Below are 26553 nucleotides of genomic sequence, written 5' to 3'. Positions count from 1 at the left end.
ACAAATGAGCATTTTCTTCATCTTGGCCTCATCTAGTAAAGCAACAAGTAAATGATCCAACTCTTGTGAATATCAACAAAATACACTCTCTTCCATTTAATATGTTACAGATCACAAACTCCCATAGAAAGTTTTTTTAAATTACTCTAATTTGTACATGAAGATATAATTTGTTTATTAAAGGAAGGAGTAACCACCAAATGTTACAACCCAAGTACCTTTAATAAAAAGATGACGAAACAAAAAATGTCCAACCACTCTCTGTATCAGCTTCAGACTAGAGGCTGTTTTATAATTCTTGCACCAGCATGGAATTCAACAGACTAAACAAATGCTCCCATTAAATATTGAGGGAATAATTATATTATTCAATAAAATAAACAAAAAAATACAGGCTACAAAAAGTGACTAGGGGAAAAATATCCAAAAACTGTCAGTACTTTAAGAAAGGCAAACGACAGAAGATAAATGGTCTATTGTCAAATGAAGCAGGCAACTATTTTCTCCTCCTACTTCTTGTTCTTTGGTTCATTACTCTTTCTTAACTAATAGTAAAAAATCATGGCACAAAGATCAAAAGAATTAAGGAACTAAAAGTACAGGGTACTGATTAACTTCCCTTTGAAAATGTTTAACAGCTGGATACTTTTTTTTTTTTAAAGACAACTTTATAAAAATTCTGTTTGATCGGCCGGGCGTGGTGGCTCACGCCTGTAATCCCAGCACTTTGGGAGGCCGAGGAGGGCGGATCATGGGTCAGGAGTTCAAGATCAGCCTGGCCAACATGGCGAAACACTGTATCTACTAAAAATACAAAAATAAGCTGGGCATGGTGGTGTACGCCTGTACATCCAGCTACTTGGGAGGCTGAGGCAAGAGAATCACTTGAACAGGGAGGTGGAGGTTGCAGTGAACCAAGATTGTGCCACTGCACTACAGCCTGGGTGACAGATTGAAACTCGCCTCAAAAAAAAAAAAAAAAAAAAAAATTCTGTTTGATCCATTTTTTTTTTCTTTTGGAAACAAATGTTTCCAAGTAACAAAACTACATATGTGTGTTTCCAGACTTACATCACCAGATATCTTCTTAATCAGATAGACTGGTCTTGTAAATACACAGAAAAAGTAGGACTTGAGCTCCCAAAGTAGACCTATGGTGGGCTTCAGAGTGATCATGAGCAAACTGCACAAATTTTGTAGTTCAGTATTTTTAATATATGAAACCATTTCACAATACACTTCATTAGATGCCATGGACATGTAAGATCTCTCAGAGACATGTTGTAGAAAGTGATCAAAATTAACTGGCAATATTAATTAATGTTACAGAAATGTATGTGTCATCTATCCTAACATCCAATTTTGGATAGGATTCAAGGCCTGGTGAGATTAACTCCTGCCTTGTTTGAGGTGCTTAAATTAAAACATCAAAAAAGGTCAAAGGGGAACATGGCAGGGGACCTGTAATGTAATTCTCATTACTCTAAAATAAACTACTTTTTTCTAACCTGCTCCATTTCACTTAGGTATTCAAGTCAACTGTATAGTCCGAACAAAGATGGAATTGTCCAAATAGATCATGATTCCAAAGGATAATAAATTGAAAATTTTATTTTCAATTTATTGAAAAATTCCTGACACTTATAGACACCACAGACTCACAGAAGATTATACACTAAAGATGCAGGGTTAAAAATGCATAAAAACACAAAGGTTGCAAAAACTATATTATTTCAGAAATTTAATGCCAATAAATATTTTAAAACGTAAAGAGCAATCCATCATTGCTTGCATCTTTCAAGCCATCTTGTAAGCAAAGAATTACAATGACATTTATTGGTAAAAGATGGAAAAATTCACAAAACGGGAGGGGGATCATAATCATACTCAATCGCCCTAAATAAAATCAGGCTGAATTAATCAGAAGTCCAGAAGAATTGGGAACTTACAAACTTTGATAAAGCTGAAATAACTATTAGTTAAATGTGGAACAGCAGACAACCCACGAGACAATGGCCCACCTGCTCACATTTCCAAACAGAGAAATAGTACCCCTAAAAAACAGTACCCCTAAAAATGAAGACAGGTGGAGACAGAACTCTGGAATAAGTAGAACACAATGATGAGTAGTGGACAGTAGGAATTGTAAATGGTTCCTAACAAAAAGAATGAAAGATTACTGTACAACTCCTTAAGAAAAATGATAAATCTCTATCCACCCTTAAGGCAGACAGGCAAAAGACAAGTTAAAATTTGCTATACAATTCCAATGACATTACAGTGAATATAAAAACAGAAATGGATCTAGTCATTTCAGTTCCAGAAAATACCCTAAAGTACTAATGTTCTTTGATCTGGTTCAACAAATAATATCTTCAAACGCTTCTTTAACCCAGTTACTCCAATTAGGAGCTAACCAGGTTTTCAGACACAGTTAAGTCCTTACTGGTTCTTGGAAACCGTGGCTTTAAGTGAAACAATGTAAAACAAAATTGATTTTAGCATCGGCTAATTTACATAAACAAGAGTTAAGTTCCTACAGGACATTTCTGGTCACAAAAACATCACCAAACTTCTAAGACCCAAAACACTTCTAAAATTAACACTGAAATAAATGTGAGCCATATATACATTTAAGAAAGATTAACAGAAACAAGATAATTATTTACCCAATTATTCCAATTCAGGGTTGCAGTGGCCCGAGCCGATCCAGCAGCTGAGGGTACAAGTGGGAATCATCCATGAACAGGACACTATTTAATGGCAGGGCGCACTCACACACACACCTACATTCACTACAATGGGGACAATGTAGACATACTAATTCACCTAACGTGCACACCTTTGGGATATGGGAGGAAACTAGAGTAGCCAGAGAAAACCCAAGCAGACATGGGGAGAATATGCAAACTCCACACTGGCAGTGGCCTAAGCTGGCAATGTTTTTTCTCATCAATGTTATAAGGAAATGGCATTGAACGAAATGAGGTTGTTTGAGGACCTGCTGTATTTGTCTGTATTTGTATTGGAGGAGGAAACAGGTGAAGTGCTTGCATTCCCTTTTCCTGTTTTAAAACAGCAGTTAGCCCTCACCTTTCAACATTTGTCTCAATCTCAAATGAGTCAAATTTAGCTAAATAAAACTCACCACTAAGCAAAATAAGGGAGGAAAAAAAAAAAAAAAACCCTAGAACAGAAAAATGAAAATGGATAAAACCTTGCTCTTTACTGATTCTAATGTACTTCATAAAGTACAGCGCTTAACTTCATAGCTAAAAAGGCTAAAATGAACTCTATTTCGATTTAGTCCGTAGGGGAAAAAATTTATTTAAACAAAATTCCTACACAAGAAAGCCATATGGAGACCCACAGAGAACACAGAACTCTGCTGGTCTCAGTTCACAGCAGCAGGAGAGTCCTACTGTCACAAACACCCACAAGTAAAGTTCCATCTTACTGAGCCTCTTACTATTCAGCCTTGATCTGGTTACTTCCAAACACCTCCCAACCTTCCATACATGGGACTGACAATGCAGAATAGCTAGTTTGACATTTTTCCCATTGAAAAGTTATTTTTGTCAGAGATTGATTTTCTAAATCTGGAGAAATTGGGGGTTGGAAATAGGAGAGAGGTTTGGCTCATGAAAACCCATTTATAGTCATGCAATAATGCAGGTACTGTTGCCTTTAAAGCACAGACACTGACAGCAAGTCTTCCAGTCTCTCCAGTAAGACTTAAGTGACATGCTAGCAAGAGATGCAACGTGGTCCCTCAACAGAGTTAAGCAGAAATCTTAGGAATCAAAAACAAAAGGAATAACATGTAGACTGAATTCCAGCTTACTACTTACCACTTGTAAGTTCACTGAAGTTGTGAAATTTCAGCCAAACAATTTCAAAAGTAGCATCTCCTTGATGAAAAGGAATCAAGGAACTTATGGATGTCACAATGACAAGAGTCTCTAAGGATATAACTGTAGTTTATGTATTTTAGGTGTGCCAAGTATGCTATTAACATATCTTCATTGTATCAGAAAATTATTTAAGAGTTCTTTCTGGTTCTGTTCTGCATACACAAATCCTTCCATCCTGACAAATCTAGGCTGCTAATAGAGTACCTGGTTAATTTTTCTTAATCATAGAATTCCCTATAAAATAGCAGCTGTCACATCTGTTTTCTCATTAGATGATTACTTGAAGAGTTAAGGCAATTAAAAGTTTTCTCATTGTCCCCAACTTCAACAAATAAAGTTGGCTTTTGAATATCTTCTTGCCATTTCCTCTAAAAGCTGTACAACATTCCTTAATCCTATTGAATCCCCATTCCCAAATTCATGCTTGTAATGGCATACTGTCCTTCAGGACATGGTAGCCTTTCAAGATACCCAGCTCCCCATAAGCTTACCCTGATAAAGTCCATTCACATTCATGTCAACTCAAACACTGTAAAGACTGGCCTAAAATGCTCACTCCTGAAACACAGGAAAGATTGAAGACCACAGACATTTTAAGATTTAATTTTATTGACTACCCCAGAAAAAAGTCTACGGTAGTTGTCTCTTAGAAAAAAACTATTCTCTTTGAGTCAGTTATCCTAAAATAGCAATTTTAGACTACAAAGAATGCTAAATGTGGTAGATTTCCAGAAGTGGCTAGTTATGAATGATTCATCAGTAGCTAATAAACGAAATTATTTGAGTTACCACCTTATACAAGCATTATACTGGTTGTTTTTTACAAACATTACATTGACTCCTCACACCAATCCTTCAAAGTAGAAATCATTATCTCAATTTTACTAATAAACTTGAGGCTCAGAGGTTAAAGTAACTTTCTCCAGACCATATTCTGGTAAGTAGTAGGTCTACATTTTAAACCAGTACTGACTAATACTAAAGTCCCTCAGTCAAGTTTTTTTTTAAAAAGTAATCCAAATATCAAATTCACACATGAAAATAGAATCAACTACAGGAGGAAAAAACTATCCCTTTAAAAAAAAAAAAAAGAGAGAAACAAAAAACCTGTTGTATTTCATGTTTTGGAACATATTTCTCTCTCTCCACTGATCTCACAGGTGCTGTTTATGACAACAAACATGCACATCTGTAGGGGTGAACCGACAGACACAAAGCAGGACGGCCTGAACTCTCTTCCTATATTTAGATCCTTCAGCTCAGCTCTTAATTGCATAATTTAATCAGGACCCTCTAGAAGGGAAACACATCTATATTCATCACAGGCATCAAAGGAAACATCTTTACAAGTTATATCCTTTTACAAACCAACATATGGTCTCACGCCACTTTCCCAATTGTTGAACTCCTCCTCTGGGAAGAGCATGGAATTTTATTTCTTTTTATCACTTGAAAAAATCACTTCCCTCCTAATTCAGTAAAACTGGGTGGAGGCCACTTCCTTCACAGGTGAGAGAAATAAAACTTGTTGATCTGTCATTGTCAGGAATTTTAAAGTTAACCATTTATTTTACACATTTTCAAAATGGAAACAAAAGGCAGACAAAACCCAGAATGAGAAATTGGGGCACATTCTCCATGCTTTCAAATAAAACCTCTACCTATTTTTTTGTCATTTTAAGATGGTTTCTAAATTAGAAAACAAGTGTCTTTAACTTGAATAGGTTTGAACTGCAGCTTTCCACTTAGTAGCTGTACTTTGAAGAAAACAACTCTGAGCCTCAATTTGCTTTTCCACAAAATTGTGATACCATCACCCAATCCACCAGGTTATGCAGATTAAACATAAATATGAAAGGCTTACTTCAAAATTATAATATGCTGAAAAACAAAGTGATTTATTAACAAAGCAAGTTCATGAATAAAGCTAATTTTAATATTTTGCATATCCAAAAAAATGAAGTTTACAGTCTAGTTTTTGTCTGTTTAATGAAGCTCTAACTTCACACAAAAAGAGAAAAACTGATAACCACTACAGTCATACAATTCACTCAATAAACAGCTATCACAAGCCAGGCACTATTCTAAGCACTAGAAACACAGCACTGAAAGAGACACAAAAAGTTTTTCAAAGTCTGTGCCTGTGCCTTGGTGGGGCCTACATTCTGGAGGTCAAGGAAAGCCTCATTGCGAATGTGATATCTGAATAGCCCCCTGAAAAGGAATTATCTGGGGAAGTGCATTCCAAGCAGAGAGAAGGGCAATTGCAAAAGCCATTTAAGCCATTTGGCAAGGATGATCCTGAGATGTTCAAGGAATGGCAAGGAGTCCTCACCGAGGCTGGAATGGAGTAAGTGAGGGGACAGAAATGAGAGATGAGGCCAGAGAGGTCACAGGGGAAGGTATGTGCGGGACCCGCAGAGACTTAAGAGCTTTTGATCCAAATTGAGATGGAAACACTGGGAGATCTGAGCAGAGGAGAGCCATCATCCAACTTACAGTTTAATAGAATTACTATGGCTTGCTGGGTTGAGAACATATTGAAAGATGCAGGGATGGAAGTAGGGAGTGGTGGGTAGGGAGACCATTTAGAAAGCTATGCCAATTGTTAAGGTACAAGATGATACAGACTTCAACCAGCGTGGCAGAAGTCATCAGATTCTGGATATATTCTCAAAGCACAGATGTGAACAAATAATACTTTACTGCTTATATAAATAAAGAAAATAATTAACTGTAAGGTTGGAGAATTGTTTAATTTTTAGAAGTACAAAATCCCATATTACGGGGACTATGAGACTGAGTGAGATTTTTTTTTTCTTTTATTATGGAATCTTTCTACCCAGAGACTGAGCATCTGAGACAGGACCAAAGACAAGGCCACTGGAGGAAAAATAGTCCAAGAATTATGGACTAAATGTCCATAATTCCTGTACAGGAATACAGGTTGAGTATCTCCCTTATCTGAAATGCTTGGGACCAGATGGTGTTTCAGATTCCAGATATTTCTGAAGGTTGGAATATTGTGAATATACATAATGGACATCTTGGGGATGGGACCCAAGTCTAAACATAAAATTCATGTATGTTTCATCTATACCTTATGCACATAGGCTGAAGAGTAATTTTTCTTTTTTTCTTGAGACATGGTCTTGCTCTGTCACCCAGGCTGGAGTGCAGTGGCATGGCTCACTGCAGCCTAGACCTCCCAGGTTCAAGAGATCCTCCCACCTCAGCCTCCTGAATAGTTGAGACTACGGGCAAGTGCCATCTCGCCTGGCTAAGTTTTGGATTTTTATTAGTGACAGGGTTTTGCCACATTGCCCAAGCTGGTCTCAAACTTCTGGGCTAAATGATCCACTGCTTCAGCCTCCCAAAGGGTTGCGATTACTGGCATGAGCCACCATGTCTGGCCAATTTTATATAATAATTTTGTGCACAAAACAAGTTTTGACTATGACCTGTCACATGAAGTCAGGCGCAGAATTTTCCACTTGTAATGCCATATCAGTCCTCAAAAAGTTTTGGATCTTGGAGCATTCTGAATTTTCGGATTAGGGTTGGTCAACCTATAGTATAAAGGGAATAACAACTAGGAGTTAAATCTTGTAGGAATTAGGGTGAACGATATGGGCAGTGGGGCAGAAAATGACTAACAAGGAAGGGTAATGAGTGGTATAATTTTATGTGATAGTCGAAGCTGGGTGTTTTTTATAGAGGATGGTAGAAGAATGGTCTGAAGGTGGCAATAAGAGGTAAGAGGTTTATGGGAGAAACTAGCCACGGCTTGAGAGAGCCACAGGGGAAATAGCTCCCTCAGATGAGCACACACAAAGATCTATGTTCAAGTATATTTGTGTTCTAAATAACCCAGGTGCCTAACAATAATGGAATGATTAAATAAATTATGGTACATTCGACTATGATGTAACTGTTAACAAAATAAGAAAAAACAGATAGACTTTCATGTACAATACTACCATGAAAAGAAAACCATACCACAGCTGTTCAGTAAGAAGTGGTAAAAGAGACCTATAGTATGGTCTCTTTCTAAAAACACAAATAGAAACAAAAACTGTCTATGTATATACATGAGCATTTTTAAAGGCCTGGAAAAAAACGAAACGGAACAAGTAGTTACCTTTAGGAGAAAGTTGGGTACAAGGGAGTGCAGGAAAGCCAACTACTTTTACTTTTAACCAATTGCTGCTTTCAAATTTAAAACCCCAATAATAAAAATAAATAAAAACTGACAGTAGATAAGACAGTTATTTCTACATGGCTCTAGAAGACAGCATTATGACCAACAGGTGGCAAGATATATCCTCTTATAAAGGAAAAAAATAATTGAAAGTGTATCTGCACAGGATTTTCAGAGAAATGTATTCTGGTAAAATACATCACCCTATTCTGGATTAACATGATATGGATAGGAATGGAATGTTCTCTTTTATTAAGGATTCAGGCACATAATCAAAAAATTCCATTTCACAAAATGGCATATTATAGCAAAAAAGTAAGTTTCCCTCCCATTTTAGACCCTTACTCCCCTTTCTATTAATTATTCACATCAAATTTTTCAATGCATGAATTTCTTACCAAATAAAAATGTTCGATGTTATTCAAATATCTTCACAAGCAATTTGGTCCTGTACTTTTTGCATTACAGAAATCTGTTATTTGAAAGAATAACTTCTAAAAATAAAAGTTTATCTAACCACTGAAACAAACATTGACATCGGCCAGATTTCACTCTCCTTCATATGACAATTAATGACAGACTTTTTCAATCTGCCAAACTGGACTGGAATTGCAAACATTCACTTGGCCACCTCAGAGGAGAAACTGAACAAACAGCAGCAACCCCCTCTTCCAGAATGTGAGAGCTCCCTCCACCTAAGAGCTAAAAGAAGCATATGCAAAGTTTTTCACTGGTTTTAGAGAAATAATGCTTTAGATATATGCAAGCATCACCTATAGAATTAGGTGAGACCTGTACCCATGAATCTAGTCCTTTCTACCTCTGATCACTCGTTCAGTAGTTTTATCTGCTAACTTCCCCAAAGTAACTTATTTACCAATTACAATGGAAAAACCTAAGACAGTATTCTCAGAAGACTTCAGAACCCAAGTTCTCCTCCTTTACACGCTCAGCTACTAAGAAGGCTTTCATTTCCATCAATCCAGCATTTAACTGAACAAATTTTTAAGCCCTTATCACCAACATAAACGTGCAGTAGAAAGAAAACAAGTTATAACACAGTTCCCATCACCATCAAGCTTATGGTAATGAAGTGTGTATGGGAGAGATGGGAGAACTATATCATATGGTAGACAGTGATAACAGTCACAGGACTGCCTGTTCAGGCTCTTCATCCAAGGAGAAACATACATGCAGACAGAGCGGCCTACAGTCTGTGCTACAATGACATCTTCCACGCATGCTGAGCTCTGTGTTACTTATCCTACAATGGAAATCCAAATGGTCCAAATATCAACCAGCTGTTTCAGTGGGTGTGAAAAATGGAACGGATAATCCAAAGCAGCCTTACTAGTAATTAACTATTGCTTTGACAATCTATTATGATTCAACAAAGAAAGATTTTAAGCATTTATATTTTGCTTACACTATTAATAAAGCTACAATATGCCCTGAGAACACACTAAATTCTAGAGAAATGCCTCTTTAAGATTCAAAAATTGCTGTGGAAAATCTGTAAATGGATGACAGTTAACTCTAGTGTTTCAGTATATTACAAAAACATAAAGACAAACATTTTATGTCATATAAATCACTCTTTCTCTTGGAATTCAGAGTACAGGCAAAAAAAACAGACTTTTACAGAACACCTGAAACATATTAGTTTGAAAACTCAAGAAACTTTTATCACTATCACCACCAACTTCAAAGGGAGAAAGTGGTAGGTGGTTTTATGGGAAACACTGTAAAAAAGTACATCCATGGTCTCCATCAAATTTCAACAGAAGTATAGTCATCCCTCAGTATACCTGGGGCACTGGTTCCCAGACCCCACCACCCAATGCCAAAATCCTTGCATACAGGTCTCAGTGGGCCCTGTGGAACTCGCGCATAAACAAAAAGCTGGCCCTCTGCATATTCAGGTTTCACATTCTGCAAATACTGTATTTCCTATCCACTTTTGGTTGAGAAAAAAATGAGTACAAGTGGACTCCTGTGGTTCAAGCCCCTGTTGGTCAAGGGTCAACTATATTCAAAAACAACCCAAAATCATCCTTATATCATCCTCATCACCACAACCACCACCATAATGAATCAACACGTACTGTTTTGAGCACTTTAAATTTAATTAAATAGCTCTCTTAATCCTTACACGAGTCCTACAAAATAAGTACTATTTTATAGATGACAAAACTGAGGCACGAAAAAAGTTAAGGAACCTGCCAAGGTAACCTCTCTACTGCTTCTCCTCAGTAGCCCCCTCCTTGGTCTGATGCATAAGGCAGAATAACAGGCAAGGATTTGCTTATAGTTAAAAAAAATTCCCTCCATCTCCTATCCCTTTCTAATTTATTCTTGTTTTTGCTATTGCTTTCCTTCTTGATATCTTCCCACTTACCCAGAACATGAAAAAAAACAAGAGTTTTATCAGGGCAGCAGTGACAAAATTAAATTCACTTTAATCTAAAGAGCTTAGAATAAGACATTATAAGCTATCATTCAACAAGGCATCAGAAAATTGGCACCATTAGCTCTTGTATATGTTCAAATCTTAATAATCCTTTTCTCATGATGAATTTGTGGAACATTAAAATTAAACTCCTTTTAAGAAATTCATTTTCTTGACCCAGGTACAGTGGCTCACACCTGTAATCCCAGCACTTTGGAAGGCCAAGGTGGAAAGATTGCTTGAGGCTGGGAGTTTGAGATCAGCCTGGGCAACATAGCCTTTATTTAAAAAAAAAAAAAAAAAAAAAAAAGTCAGGCGCTGTGGTGCATGCCTATAGTCCAAGCTGCTTGGGAGGCAGAGGCAGGAGGATCACTTGGGCCCAAGAGTTCGAAGTTACAGTAAGCTATGATCACACCACTAGACTCCAGCCTCCAGCCTGGGTAACAAAGCAAGACCCTGTCTAGTAAATTTAAAAAAAAAAAAAAAAAAAAAAAGGGAAATTAATTTTCTTTACACTCCCACTGATTATTTTAGATCCTCTATTGAAAACAAAAAACAAAAACAAAAATTGCTAGCTCTCTTTATCTTGAGGTTAATAGTTTTCCAATCAAGTAGATGTAAAGAAAATTTAAAGGAATCTTTCAGGTATATTTTAACATAGATAAGATACTAAGATATTAATTTCAACACCTAATACACAGTTGTAAGTCACAATGCTACTTATAGATAATGGCAAAAATAGTGCTCTGCACTCTGAAGGGGGGGTAAGGAAAGTGGGAAGACAAATCACACAAACTGTGTGCTGGTGTGGCAGAAATGGTCATGACACTACCACTTCAGTTATCCCATCTGTCTCCCGATCCCCTTTTTTATCCTCTATTTCAGGGTTTCTCAACTTTAGCATTACAGGATGTTTGGTTGCATCCCTGGCCTCTACCCACTAGAAGCTATTTGCAACCCTCCAGCCTCTCCCTCCGATTTGTGACAACCAAAAATTTTTCTGACATAGCCAGATGAGCCACAGCTCTATTGCCACTTTTCTTCTCCTTTTCTCTTTGCAATCTAAGCACCTCAGGCCTCAATAGCTTCCTATAACTCAATTCTAGACTTCAGGATTCACAGAACTGCTGATTCTTCCACAAAGGGAAAAGGGAGAAATGTCAAACACACATACCCTTTCTATCTCTGTTCTCCTCAATGAAAAAAAGGGGAAGCAAAGCAATCAATCCTCAGAACTTAACTGGTACGTCTGAGCACCCACAACCAGCATCACACAGTACTGAGTGCTACAAAGTATAAAAGATATGGTTCATAACCACAATGAACTCACAACATACCATATTTCCTGACGTATTTCTAAAAACAACAAAATGAAAAAATTCATTCATCAAGTACCTAGTGTGTGTCAGCCCAACCATTCTTAATATTGCTGGATATTAACAATATTAATATTTTTAAGAGCTTCCTTACCATAACCCTTCGATAGGATGGGCCCAGGCATTTTTGCGGCAGTAGTTGTTCATATGATTTTGATGAGTAGACAAGGGAGAACCACTGCGCTAGGCACTGTGCTAACACAAAGATCACAAAGACACTGGCCATACCCTCAAGGAACTCCAGTCTGAAGAGTTAATAAGGTAACTGTAATAAAAGGTATGACAACAGATGCTAGACTAGACAAGCAGGTTTGTATTGTTTCTCAAAGTTAGAAGATCCTCAGTGCAGGTCCTATACTTACAATCCCTTATCCCAACTTTATCAAGCTGTCTAAGAGATACACTATGAACGTAAGCATAAATAGAAATACGGACACTCAAAATCTTGCTGAAAGAATTAACTGGGGCTGGGCACGGTGGCTCACGCCTGCAATCCCAGCACTTTGGGAGGGTGAGGCAGGTGGATCACGAGGTCAGGAGTTTGAGACCAGCCTGGCCAACATGGTGAAACCCCATCTCTACTAAAAACACAAAAACCAGCTGGATTTGGTGGTGGGCACCTGTAATCCCAGCTACTCAGGAGGCTGAGGCAGGAGAATCGCTATAGTCTGGGAGGCGGAGGTTGCAGTGAGCCGAGATCGCGCCACTGCACTCCAGCCTGGGTGACAGGGCGAGGCTCCGTCTCAAAAAAAGAAAAAAGAATAAACTAAGGTAGAAGTGAGCCAGAGGCAAAAGCTCTACCAAACGCATCAGACTTTTCCCCCCAATCCCTTGATTTTGAAGTGAAACAGCTTCAAATGTATAATCTCCTCTTACCAATTAGATTGCTTCTTCAGGGCAGAAAATGACTTACACTTTTCTCTATCCCACCCAAAACATAGTCCAGTGCTGGATGCACAGCAGGAATGCAAAAAATACTTGCTGAATTAATTAGTATCAGCTTAACAAAAAAGCAGAACTCCACAGTGAGGATACACCCCTTTTAAAGGAGCCTTTTCTAGAATACAGACCATCTCAGCCCACACAAATTGACAAAACTCTTCAGTAAATATGCTACAAATAAATGCAAATAAATGCTATAAATGCAGTTTTTGTGCCAACATTTAAATGATAATCTAGTTAATTTTGTTCACAGTTAACAGAAAAACATTTAAAACTAATCATTCCCTCAAGCTTGAATAAACTAAATAGAAGTCCTGAGCACACAAACATAAACACATGAAAAATAAAGACGTTGTTATTAACTATGTTGGACTGCAAAGCCAGCAATGGGCAAAAAGCAAAACAGGAAGCTGTAATAGATGAGATGGCAAGCTATACACAACCAGCTGTATAATTTCTACAGCAATATTCACTGCATCATTATTCTCTTTCATTAAAAACTACTGTCTCTGATAAAATTAAGACCGATTTTCCTGGCATTTCTCCTCCCTCTACCACTTAGCTCAAAGAGTTTAAGTGACAAGTCTCACCAATGCGTATCACTTCAGGGCCCGTATTCCCAGTCACACCTCACTCAGAAACGACTTACGGATGGGCAGGGGATGCTGGTGGGCCAAGCTGTGAGCCTTAAGGTGAGATTTAAAAGCCTTTTTTATCCAACTTTAAAATGTTTGCAGGTCATTTAAAAGAAAGGAGATGATAAGAGAAGACACAGACAAATTCTGATTCTGTCTAGGGCAAGGTAAGAACCCACTTAAGACGGAATGTAATTCAGTTAGGTAAGGATCCTACCAATAACCAGCAGACTCATTCCCTTATGGGCAGCATATGAATAGCCTTTTAAACCTGCGGTACTGTAAAATACATATTTGGGCTTCAACCTTGTTTCTGGCATACAGCTCCTAAAATCCTTGGAGACTCCAAAGTGATGTCTTTTTGTATGCTAATGATTGACTGCTGGCTGGCAGCCCCTAACTAGCTTTAGGATGGTGGCAGGATTAGAGGATTGGGACTTTCAGCCCCACCCTCCAACCTCAAGGGAGTGGGCAAGGGGCTGAAGGTTAAGTTGATCACCAGTGGCCAATGGTATAATCAATCATGCCTATAAAATGAAGCCCCATAAAATACTAGGAGGACAAGGTTCAGAGAGTTTCTGGACAGTTGAACACGCAGAGGTTCCTGAAGCGTGGCACGCCCAGGTTAGGCATGGAAGCTCCATGCCCCTTCCTCCATACCTTGCCCTATGCATCTCTTCATCTGTATCCTTTTTAATATCCTTTATAATAAATCAGTAAATGTAAGTTCCCCCAAACTCTGTGAGCCATTCTAGCAAATTAATTGAATCCAAATAGTGGGGTCATAGGAGCCCCAACTTGAAGCTGGTCAGCCAGAAGTTCCAGAGTCCTGGACTTACGTCAGAAGTGGGTGGGACTGAACCCTCAATCTGTGGGATCTGAGGCTATCTCCAGGTAGTGTCAAAATTGAATTGGAAGACACCCAGCCAGTGTTTGGTGTGTAGGGAAAAAACCCACACACATTTAGTCACAAAAGTATTTTGTGTTGACTGCTGTAATGTGAGAGCAGAGGGAAAAACAGTTTGAGTTTTCTACTGACAGAAAACCCATGACCACTATTATCCTTTAAAAAAATTTTGGAAAATTAAACACTGACGCCTAAGTTTTTAAAAAAACATTATAAGGTTTTACTACAAGGGGAACTTTTCTCACTTTATTTAATACCTCATCAACTCGTCCATCTCAATAATCAAAACCACACTCCAAGATAATCACTGCGTCTCACATCAATGAGTAAATGCCACTATAAAATCTAATACTGCAATTCAGGTAGGAGAGAAAGGGGCCTATTTCAATATGATCTAGGAAGCACTGGTGTCTTCAAGGTTCATCATCTATGCCAGGTGACTGAGTAACTGTGTATAACTGATAGCCCCTCACAGTGTAATAAGGAAACTCCTGGACGAAAACCATGTCATGGAGGGAAGCAGGGTGCTTGCCTCTTACAACTCCACTTTATATATATCTTGTACCTCCCTGAAACTCCAGATTCTCTTAGAAGGCTGGGAAATTCGGACTTCCTTTCCTTAAATGAGAAAAGCCTAGTTTTCTCAGACTGATACTTCCTAGTATACAAAGAATGACAAAATACAGGAAAAAGGAAGACATCATCCCCATTTCAATCAAGAGTCTGATCGAGGACATAACCAAAACATTTTATGTTCATTAGTCGTTTGTATTTCTTTTTTCCTTTTTCTTGAGATAGTCTCGCTCTGTTGCCCAGACTGGAGTGCAGTGACACAATCATAACTCACTGTAGCCTTGAACTGCTGGGTTTAAGTGATCCTTTTGCCTCAGCCTCCAGAGTAGCTGGGATTATAGGCGCAGAACCTTCCTGTCAGCAGTTGGCATCTCATTTGTTTGTGAAATGCTTGTTCAGGTCCATTACCAATTTTTCTATTGGGGTGGTGCTTCCTATTGACACAAGTCTTTCTTACAAAGAACGGTATTTGTTGCAAATCTCTTTATTTGTCTTTCAGGTTTTGTTTTTGAGTATGTTTGGTCACATAATAAACGCTATCAAATCTATAAAAAGTTTCCTTTATTGTTTCTGCCTTTGGAGTCACATTTAGAAGGGCTCTGTGGCTGGCTATTAATAACCCTCCCCCCAATGGCATAAATCAATCTCCCCTTTCCTTCTAAAGCTATGACAAGAATCCACTGCAGAATCTTTCTGCATTAAGCATGTACTGGTTTAATGAAAAAGAAATGTTTTTAACCGTAATGAATGCTGTAAGAAAAGCCATAGAAAAATTCAGAATACTTATTTTTTAAAGTTCTAATCAACTTAAATAACCTTTAAAATCATTAAAGGGACTCTTCTGTTAGTTCAATTTCTATACTTTTCTTAGAAACCTCTGTCTAGAAATTGTTAGGGAAATGCTCTATCAAATTCCCAAACTTGATATTTCACTACCTCATTACCAGGATTCTCATTGCTTACCTCTTCTCAATTCATTTAGTTCATCAGGCTCCTTATAAAACAAGTTAAGTGTTGGGGCTTGGTCTTACACCCAGGCAATCTGACTCCAGAGCCTTATCTCTGAACCCATTTGCTATCCCTAAGCCTATCAGGCCACAAAGTGATACCGAAAAGTAACAATTAACCTAGTCTCCTATATAACAGCCTCACCACACATCACCCTAGGCTTCCCCCCAGTTGTTTAGAATTTGACTTCTCTATAGATGGCCCGGCATACTACCTCCGGTGGTTCTTCTTCCCTTACCATGTGCTGATCTTCCTCCTCACCATCCCAGTGAAAGGACTTACCTCCAACAATACAGGAAAATCAACAAAAGTGGGCAGGAGCTCTGCCACATGCTTCCCTCTCACTTGGACCCCATTCTGTTTCTTTCTCAGACAACTCTCTCTCCTTACCATGGTCAATATTTTGTCATTTGTGCTCCAGATGGCTAACTCCATCACCTCCAATTGCTCTCTGTCCACTGACTTCTTCCCCTCAACCTTCAAATATGAAGAGATCTCATCTATCTTAAAATGCAAGTCACTTAAGGCAGTATAAGACTCTATTTCTCGCTTCTTAATGTATTCAGTCTTCTCTGAAACTGCATTCACGTGATTATCTGACTTCTCCTTCACCCTGAACTGTACATTTTCCCCTCCAAACCTACTTCTAGAATCTCTCTTCCAGTGGCTTCCTGGTTTCCCCACTCCTCCGACCCCATGCCTTTCTTTCAGTTTCTTCTTTGGTCTAGGTCAAACAGCCTCTCAGACAGTCTACTTCAAATTAGTCTCTTCCTTCTATTAATTCCTAACCGTGGGCTCCAATAAAGATTCAGTCCACCAGTTCTTTCTCTCTCTGTGGTTCTCTCAGAATACCCAGTAGATGACTGCAGAGAGTCCAACGTAAAGCTTTCAAGTCCTCCCAAACCTTATCTCTGACTTGCCTGTAGCATACTCTGACTTAGATATCGCACCTTAAATTTAACACATCAAGTCCAATTTATCATTTGCACAATTTTTATTCCTTCTACAACCAGCTCTTCCCTATTCTTAAGTAACACCTTTATTAGTTTTCCAGCCACCAAGGTTAGAAACTTAAGGATATATCTCCGACATCTCTTTCTCATTACTTTATAGCCACGTGGTCACCAAGCCTTCATTTTCTTTTTTTTTTAAATCTTTCTCTTTCCATGTTTACCTTTATCAGAGATTTATCATCTCATACATAACTCAATAGCTTTCTTATTGATCTCCTGGCACTGGGCTCTATTGCTCCAGTGCAAACTGCATGTTCAAACATTTTCAGTGACTTCCCAATGTTTCCTTATTCTTGCAGTTTAAGGCCCTAAAATTCTCACTGGAACTCAACTTTTCTGAAAATCCCCTCCACACCACCATACTAGGCTCCATGAAGAACACCCACTGAGGTCAGGCAGGGCTGTTCACTACCTCTGGATCCATGCTATTTGATATGATAACCACATGTGGCTACTGAAACATAAATTAATTTATTAAAAAATGCTGTTCCATGTGTGGCTACAGCTACTGTATTAGCACAGATGTGGAATATTTCCATCACTGTAGAAATTCTATTGGACGGTGCTGCTCTACAGATACTCAACACTCATGCTTATCTCCCAGGTTTTCCATGCCATTACTCTGCCTATAATGTCCCTCTTCCTTCTACCTATGCAAACTCAGGCCACAGTGGTCCTTATGTGAGCTGTCTGTACAATTTCCTCCTACACTACCTTGTAAGAGTTCTTATAATGTTGCTGCATTTAATTTTTCATTTTTATGTATCCTCTAATTATTGAGCCTCAGAACTAATAAATATTCAAGGAATAAATGAAGCACATACTTATTATAATACTGCAGCAAAATTATCAAATAAGGGCCCATTTACTATCCCTCCTTCATTAAAAAGATACGCTTCTTTTCAATCTAAACAAGCAAAAGATCGTGCATTTAGTTAACTGAATAATGATTCAATTTAATGCCTAATTATAACAGCTGACAGACAGTCTCCCCCCACTTTTCTTGCAGTGTTTGAACCTAAAAGAAGAAAAGCTATAAAGGTCTGGAATACATCTACTTTGCATAAGCACACCACAAAGAAACCACAAAAAAAGAAAAAAAAGACAGGGGAGGATAATAAATGAATAGTTTGAGTAACTATACCCTAACAATCTCAGATTGTAGAGCAAAATATCCACAGTACAGCAGCCCTACAATTAAGGGGAAACTACAAATAAAGCATTAAAACTTATGTATAAAAATATATTCTGAATAAACAGAGAGATCCCTCTCTCCTCCTCTTCCCAAACAGGACCTAGTGAATATTCATTTACATCCTGAACTCAAAAGCATATACATGCATAATTAACAATTCTATGTTCTTTCTTCAGATCCAGGCTTATTGCCTCAAAAAAAAAAATTGTTAAGAAACCAATCTATACTGCAAACCTAGGGGTGTATATATATGCTCCTTTTTCAAACACTAAAAACAGAGAAGAGATTTGGGAGAATCACCAGGTAAGGACTTCCTCACATCTTAGAGGATTTAATGCTTTATTTTCAAGAGTCTTCTCTAAAGTTAGATTTTAGCTTATAACAAAAATTATAAAGATGCTAAACTGTTCAAATACTGTAGTTCCCAGTATTTACTAAAACTCTGATGTCACTGGAGTGAAAATGCTTATGAAACTTTTGGCTTTTCTTTTCTGAAAGACAGTTTCCTTTATGCAAATGAATGTTCTAGAGAAGTCGCTCATTTCTGCAAGTCAGCCCGCAATAGCTATAGACATTACTGTTTTGCATATAGGACTAGCCCTGCACCTCTAGAACTGACACTGTCTTATAACGCACACCAAGATGAGTATTTTAATTTAGATTTTAAGCAATTACATTAATACTATTTGGCTCTGCCTTTTTCTTTTTAAAGGTGGCTACACCGGAGTGATGAAAATGCGTCAGGTATTTTTGCTGCAAATCAGATGACAGATCAACAGATTAGACTGAATATCTGTACTACCAGATAATAGCAGGAAAGGAAAATAAAGGGTCAAGAGGTTTCAGGTTGGGGCAAAGAGGAGACACCCCTATTTGTAATAAAAGTGCATTCTAAAATCTTGGTAACCAAAGAGTAAAACCACATATATAAGAAGCAGAACATTTCATCAACCTCAAAGACATGCTATGACTTAAAACCGATTTTCTCCACTTTTTTATATTTAAATTATCCTTTTTCTCCTCAGACCTGTCCAACTCTCTCCCTAGGACTCCCTTGCTCCCTAGTATCCCCTAAATACCCCAAACTTTAGCTTTTGGTTAGGAATGTGATTTGTTTTTGAGAGTCAAGAGGAGACTCGTATATTTTGCTAGATATCAGAGTTGCCTGCTTTCATTCGAACTTTGTACAATCTTGGATTTCCCGTTTTCTAATAAGGTCCCGTTAATTACATTAGATATAGGGCTTTTCTTTTCCCTCTCCAGAATGAAAAAGAATCAATTTTAATATGTAGAAAATAAGCATTTCTCACTGTTTGTCAGATTTGATTCCTACTAAGCTCAAACAATGTTAGGTATAAGAAGTTGCTACAATGCCAAAAAATTCTCTCCTCCCTTCCCTAAATTATGTTGGATATGCTCACACCAAAGCCTCAGAAATATAGTGACCATGGTTGGGGGGGGGAGAAAAGGGCACTTAATGCTAAGAGGAATCCAGATCCTGGCTTTCCCTTTTTCCAGTCACTAGACAGGTAACTTTGGATGTCAGTTACCTTCTCTGGACTTCAGATTGTTCACCTTGATATGAATCAACCAGATTAGAAAATCTTTAAAGCAACTTTGAATACTAAATATCTCTATTCTCTGTAAAAGAAATTACAAACCTTAATGTTTATGAAAGCACTTGGCAGGGCAGTCCCATGGACCTACCTCACCCAAAAGACCATGAGATTTAGGGAGTTAAGTGTATACATTAACTCACCATGGCATATAAGCATTTTGGGATAGGAAGGTGGGAATAAGAAGATACAAGATCCATAGTTTCATCAGATTCTTAAACAGCCCTGACCTTGTAAAACATTTATAAAAATAGATGCTAAATGTTTTTTTAAAAAGCCCCAAAGAATTAGCAATTACTATTCTTACAGTGTTTAACAGCTCAGGAAAGACAGACTAATTTTGATAAGACAGACAAACTGAATTACTACAACTTTCCTCCTAACTTAATACCAATTTGTGATTATGTAAGAAAATGCAAGAGGAAAGTGACAAGAATTATGCAGAAAAGCAGAGATAAAACTAATTTGGCTTTGAAATCCGTTACTTTCAAGTCAGATTTACTCTTCAAATTATGTGCTGCTTAGATAAGCATTATTTTTCCTTTCTTAAACACTTACAAAAGGACGACAGAAGATAGCCCAGAAAGGCACAACAGAAGGTAAATGTATTTAAAGACCTAAAAAAACACAAGCCAAGTCATGTCTATACTGGCATAGCAAAGCACAGCAGAACGACGATGATTTGGGTCTTCTGAACAAAAGACCAAAAACATAGTTAAGATGGAGTTTCTAGAGTTTGACTGCCTCGATCATATCCCAGGTAAGATTAGAAATCATAATCGTTCACTACACAGCCTGAAGCAAGATTTTGAATCATTCTGGCCTCAGTTTCTTTACCTGTAATATGTGACAACAACAGTACTTATGGAAGTTTTGAGGCTTAAATGAGATATGGGTATTATAAACAATGCCTGGCATACATACGTAAACATTCAGAAAAAAAAGGTTAGCTACAATTATTTCTCCTCTCTAAGGCTCTAAACCAAATTAGAATTGATGACACTAATAATAATAATATCTACAGAAAAGTCAAACTCCTTTTATCCAGTAGCTTCAACTGTCCCTCCCAAACTGTTTTATTTTTAAAAAACCAGCTAGTTAGTGATAAGATTAGTTTATATGTCTTTCCATCTTTGACTCCACAAACTCATTAGTAGAGGTAACAAGTGAGAAGAGTAAAGGTCCTGGGGCGGCACTGGCTAGCAGAACCTTCTGTGATGATGGAACTATTCTATACACACACTGTCCAGTGTGGCAGCCACTAGCCACAAGCAGCTACTAAGCGCTTGAAATGTAGCTGGTGCTGAGAAAGTGAATTTTTATTTAATTTTAATTTAAACTTAAATAGCTATACGTAGCAGAGTGCAGTGGCTCACGCCTGTAATTCCAACACTTTGGGAGGCCGAGGCGGGAGAACAGCTTGAGCCCAGGAGTTCGAGACCAGCCTGGGCAACATGACGAAACCCTGTCTCTACAAGAAATACAAAAACAAATTAGTCAGGCAGACATGGTGGCAGTGTCTGCAGTCCCAGCAACTTGGGAGGCTGAAGTGGGAGGATTGACTGGGCCTGGGAGGTTGAGGCTGCAGTGAGCCATGATCGTGCCACTGCACTCCAGCCTGGGTAACAGAGCGAGACCCTGTCTCAAAAAAACAGAATAAAATTAAATTTCAAAAAAGCTACATGTGACTATGGCTACCTTAGTGGATAGCAGAGCCCTAGAAAATCCATAAGCTAAATAAGGATTGTCAGAAATTTAAGCAAAACAAGGATCTTCTTTTCCTGAATTTTTATATGTTCAATTCAAATATCTTTGTTTCTGGTATAGGCCTGGTAAGTTAGACTAGTTAAAGAAACATGTCAGTTGATACATCAATACAGTGCAAATTCAGTGGTAATAAAAGGATCATAGTTAAGTATGCGGTCCTCTGATATTTTAGAAGGTCCCTAAGGCCAAGTTAAATTCAAACTCACATGAAGCATTCAGTACACATATCAGAGCTGCAAAGGTCCTTATCAGCATCCCTAAAGCATCTGTTCTGCCTCTACCAAATGAAAAGCTACTTATACAATTCAGACTGAATATCTCTGCATTTATCTTAAATCTCTCTCTAGAAATTCATAGTTCTGTAAGCCTTTTCCTTCTTTCAGGCACACTGGTGTTCCTGGCCATCTCAGCCCTTCCACTATAAACAAAACCCATGTACCACCCATATCTGAAGTATAACGCCAGACTCCTGCTTAGCTACCCCTGTAATATGGTTTAATTATGATGACTGAACTAATAGGCTGACATCACAGACTTTTACAGGCTGACCCCATGTCATCCTGATGTATCATTTTGCACCAGTTCAGTGCTGTAAATCAATTTAAGATCTCAAGCAGGTTGAAAAGGCTGGTAATGATGCTTTCTCTGCTGTCTCTGGAGACTCTACATTATACCCAACTTACATTATTTATAAAGCCTCAGTGATGCCTCCATTAGCCTTGTAAGACTACACAAATGAGATCTTTTATACACATACACACTTGGCCTTGATTATGTAGGCTACTGCAGCTTAAACATGCTTGTCTAATTACACCCAAGTTACTTCTTTTTCCAATCCACTAAGTTATTAGATTTTATCTTTAACCCAGAATTGCTAGAAATCAAAATTACAAAGTGAAATTTAGTTTTTAACTAATAAATGTAATCAACGTAGTTGAGAAAATGTGACTTACTTCCTCTTAATGCCTTAATGAACTTAGTAGAAATAAAATTAAATTCCAAGAAGTGTAAGATGTCAATGTCTCTAATTGCCTAAAAATTGTCATTTCTCTAAAACACAAAGGTCATCAGCTCTTCAAGGATATGAAATCAAAGGATACTGCAAGGGGTAAAATGTATTTGGTTACATACCTATGGTTGTAGGGGTCAAAACTAAATCAAGGACAAATCCCTACCCTCAGAAGAAACCTGATCCTGCCTGGATCCTCTAGAGGCTCTGGCATCACCCATCTCCAGAAAAATCATCTCTCACGACCCTAGTTACACTTTCCTAAGAACTGCAGTATTACACCAATGATACACCACCTGCACAGAAATATCAAATAACTGCAAATAGGAAAGAGAGTGGGAGAGGGCAGAACAAACACTTTAATCAGTACAGCAGATTTAGATCTGGCACCTACATCAGAATAACACTGATGCAACAATATTTACACCAATTGAAAATGCTGGGGCAGTGAACACTTCTGCCCCGATTCTTCCGCTCACCCACCTTCAGTACAATTTAAAGTAATTACAAACAAGATGAAAAATCAACATGGGCAGGGAACAGTTTTCTCACTGTGTTACCGAGGTGTGGGCAAGTTATCCACGACAGACAATTAGACCCAGAGATGTTCTGAAATAAAGGCATTCTTTAGCCGCTGAGAGTTGCAGCAACAGGAAGACATAACAGAAATCACGCAACTTCTTTTTCATTCCACGTACTTTGAAACTTCAGATACAATGGAAAGAAAAGAGGGGGGAGGGCAGAGAAAAAGGACATTTGTCTCAGCACTCACGAAAACGATGCCTTCTCAGGAGATGGTTGAGACCGGCCTCAATTTTCAGAAGGAACGCGCCTTTACTGGTTATCTTGCACCGTGTATTTAAAAATTGCATGCGCTTCAAAATAAACAAAAGCTCAGCTACTGTAGTTGTGAGATCTGGCAGGCATTTGTTCCTCCTCCTCTCCTAAAGCACATCAAGGAAACGTTCTCCCTTTAAAGCCTTCATACAGCTTCAGCAACTAGAAAAACAAGCCCAAGTCTGTCTCTCACGCCCACCACCCCCACCTTCCTACAGAAACAACCCCGAGAAACACTAACAAAGACAGGGAGCAGAGTAAAGGAACAGTTGTTCAACCGCGAACTCACGAATACACATGCAGTGAGGCAATCGACTCCGGTAAAGGGAAAGGAATGAGACACCAGGAGACGCAGCGGGTGTAGGCGGAAGAAGGGGAAAAAATTACGCGCCGCCGCCAAACCTTTGAATAAATTAGAGGGGATTTCGGTGCGAACTTTCCTTGACCTCGACCCCAAAGAGGCTCGCTGGGGCCGAGAAGGAAACCCGTGCGGGATGTGGAGGGGCCCGGGCCGCCGGGGTCCCCCGCCCGCGAGACCCGCTCCACCAGGCGCCTTGGAGGGCAGCGCCGGCGGTCGTCCTCCGGCTCCCTCAGGAGTCGCCCCGCCGGCGCGGGGGACACAATGGGTCCGCGGGCCGCGCGAACGGGCCTCGGCCCGGCTGCCGCACGGGAGAGATGTGAGGAGCGCGCGGAGGGGGAGCGCGGCCGGGGAGGTCCCAGCGCGGTCGGGCCCGAGGGCCGAGGCTTGGGGGCCCGGGAACTGGGCTTCCCACGGCAGACGACCCAACAAAGACACCAGGGGTGCCCGGCGGGCTGGGCACGAGGAGAAGACGCGGTGGCAGGTTCGCTCCTCAGAGCGGCAGGGAGGCGCCATCATGGGGGGTGGGGGGTTCGCGGCCCGCCCCGCCCAGAAAGAGCCCCCTCCCCGCCGCCGCCCGCGCCCCCAGCCCAGCACGACCGCGGTAGCCCCACGCGTGCAGAGGCGACGGCGGCAGCGCTGGAAAGCCTGGGGCGCCGAGGGGAGGGCGGCGACGCGGCATGAAGGGAAAGTTGGGTTTGGGTCTGTTTCGTTTTACCGGGTTAGCGGCGCGCCAGTCCGCGCGGGCGCACGAGTGGCCGGGCGAGCGGGGTCCCGCGGCCCGGGTCTGGCCGGCCGGGCGCTGCGCCGCGCTCCGCTCCCAGGGTCCCTCCCCGAGCCTCGGCCCCGGTTGAGCCGCTCGGCCTCTCCTTTCTCCGCCCGCCCGCCTGCTCTCTCCTGGAGCCTGGATTGATCTGGTCGCGCTGGCGTCAGGGAGTCGGAGCCGCCCAGCCTCCACTCCTCGGCTGCCAATACCCGGCGCACTCGCCTGCCCGCCCGCTCGCTCACAGGCTCACACGCTCACCCGCTCACCCGCGCGCCGCCGCCGCTGCCGCGCGACCAGGGATCCTCTCCAAATTCCCGGCCCGACCGGCGTGAGCGCAGCACTGCCGGGGCCGGAGGACGGCGCGGGGGAGCGGCCGGAGCCACCCCCTTCTACCCGCAGCCCCACGTCCCGTTTATTCCTGGAGAAAAAACAGTGTCGCGGCGTTCAGGCTTTCCTAACCCTGCCTTTTTAGTCCCGGTGGAGCGGACTTGGTCCATTATCTGCAAGTGAATTTCGATACTCCATGTTTTTATTTTCTGAAATGTTCATTAATGCTTCCACCGCGCCCACCGAATCGTTCTATAAACGTGGAGTGCATGTTGACAGTTATCTTTGGAGACGCGCCCTTTTATGTCTAGTTTTCGTTGCCCCTCACGCACTCTCCAATAATTTGCACGCCCCAGGAGTTGTACGTACCCAGAATTGGATAGCCTAGTAACTACTGCACGTGCTTATACAAACCCTGAGTCAACAGATGCGTTTTATGTCAACTCAGGATCCAGTGATTCGAGTAGGTAACCTTGTTGCTCTAAATGACATGCCACAAGGAGATACTGCTTTAAAACTCCACATTTTTGGTCCAATTTCTACAGTCTTTTAGATGATGCCAACTCCTTCGCACTTAACTCTTACCTACCTGATCTGCATAGACACTGAAAATATCTTCTAAGAGTCAACTTTTCTCTTGGCTAACTCTTGAAACTGCATAAAATCTTGGATAATTACTATAATGTTGAGTTACAGTTAGACAAGAATGATTTTTTTGAGGAATAAATTTCACATGAAGCAAAAAAAAAAAAAAAAAATCACTCCCAGCAGTCAGGATATGCCTTCTAATTAAATTCCTTTTTCCCTTAACCTATTTGAGCACTTACTGGTCAATTCGTGGGCCTCATCTTATTTTCCCTAAAAGCAGCGTTTGACGCAGTTGATCATCCTTTGCTCCTTAGAACAACAGGAAAGTGAACCTTGTTAAATGCCACTCAGATCAGGCCACTCCCCTATTGAAAACCCTCCCTTGATAAATAGTATAAAGTATCCCATACAAGAGAACATTATTCAGCCATAAAAAGAAATGAAGTACTGATACTGATGCATGCTACATGGATAACCTTTCAAAACATGTGAAGTGGAAGAAGACAGACCACACATTGTATTCTTCCACATATGTGAAATGCTCAGCGTAGGCAAGGCTATGGAGACAGAAAGTAGTTTGGTGGTTTGCATAGGGTTGGGGAAATGAGGAACCTGAGGAGTGACTGCTAAAGGTTATGGGGTGACAAAATTGTTCTAAAACTAGTTTCTGGTGATGGTTGCGCAACTCTGTGGATATATCAAAAACCTTTAAATTGTACACTTTAAATGGGTCAATCATTTGGTATGTGAATTTCACCTCAAGCTATTAAAAAAAAGCATGACAATGAAATGCAGTATATGACCTTGATTGGATCCTGAATGGGGAGGGGGAGCTATAAACTGTCATTTTAAAGCTGTTAATTTTTTTAAAAATCTATAGATGGCATTTATTTATTTAATTTTGAGACGGAGTCTCGCTCAGTCGCCCAGGCTGGAGTGCTGTGGTGCAATCTCGGCTCACTGCAACCTCTGCCTCTGGGGTTCAAGCAATTCTCCTGCCTCAGTCTCTCGAGTAACTAGGAATACAGATACCAACCACCATGCCTATCTAAATTTTGTATTTTTAGTAGAG

The 26553-nt window shown here is 39.9% G+C and overlaps 1 protein-coding gene across 7 annotated transcripts in view; it reads right to left on the bottom strand.

Moving 5' to 3' along the window:
• The window catches only part of SMAD1 (SMAD family member 1), a 77337-nt gene extending 51198 nt beyond the window's left edge, over positions 1–26139 (bottom strand). Inside the window, exon 1 of one of the 7 annotated variants that reach the window (XM_025385879.1) lies at positions 24825–26139. The gene's annotated coding sequence lies outside the window, so the exon portion shown is untranslated. Of the gene's footprint in view, positions 1–23377; positions 24328–24518 lie in introns of those variants that run through there. The other 6 variants (XM_025385880.1, XM_025385876.1, XM_025385881.1 and 3 more) reach the window with 6 other exon arrangements.
• Positions 26140–26553: the final 414 nt, after the last annotated feature.

The sequence above is a fragment of the Theropithecus gelada genome, chromosome 5 (genome assembly GCF_003255815.1).
Source record: "Theropithecus gelada isolate Dixy chromosome 5, Tgel_1.0, whole genome shotgun sequence".
Classification (NCBI taxonomy): Eukaryota; Metazoa; Chordata; class Mammalia; order Primates; family Cercopithecidae; genus Theropithecus; species Theropithecus gelada.
This window is presented reverse-complemented; position numbering and strand designations above follow the sequence as displayed.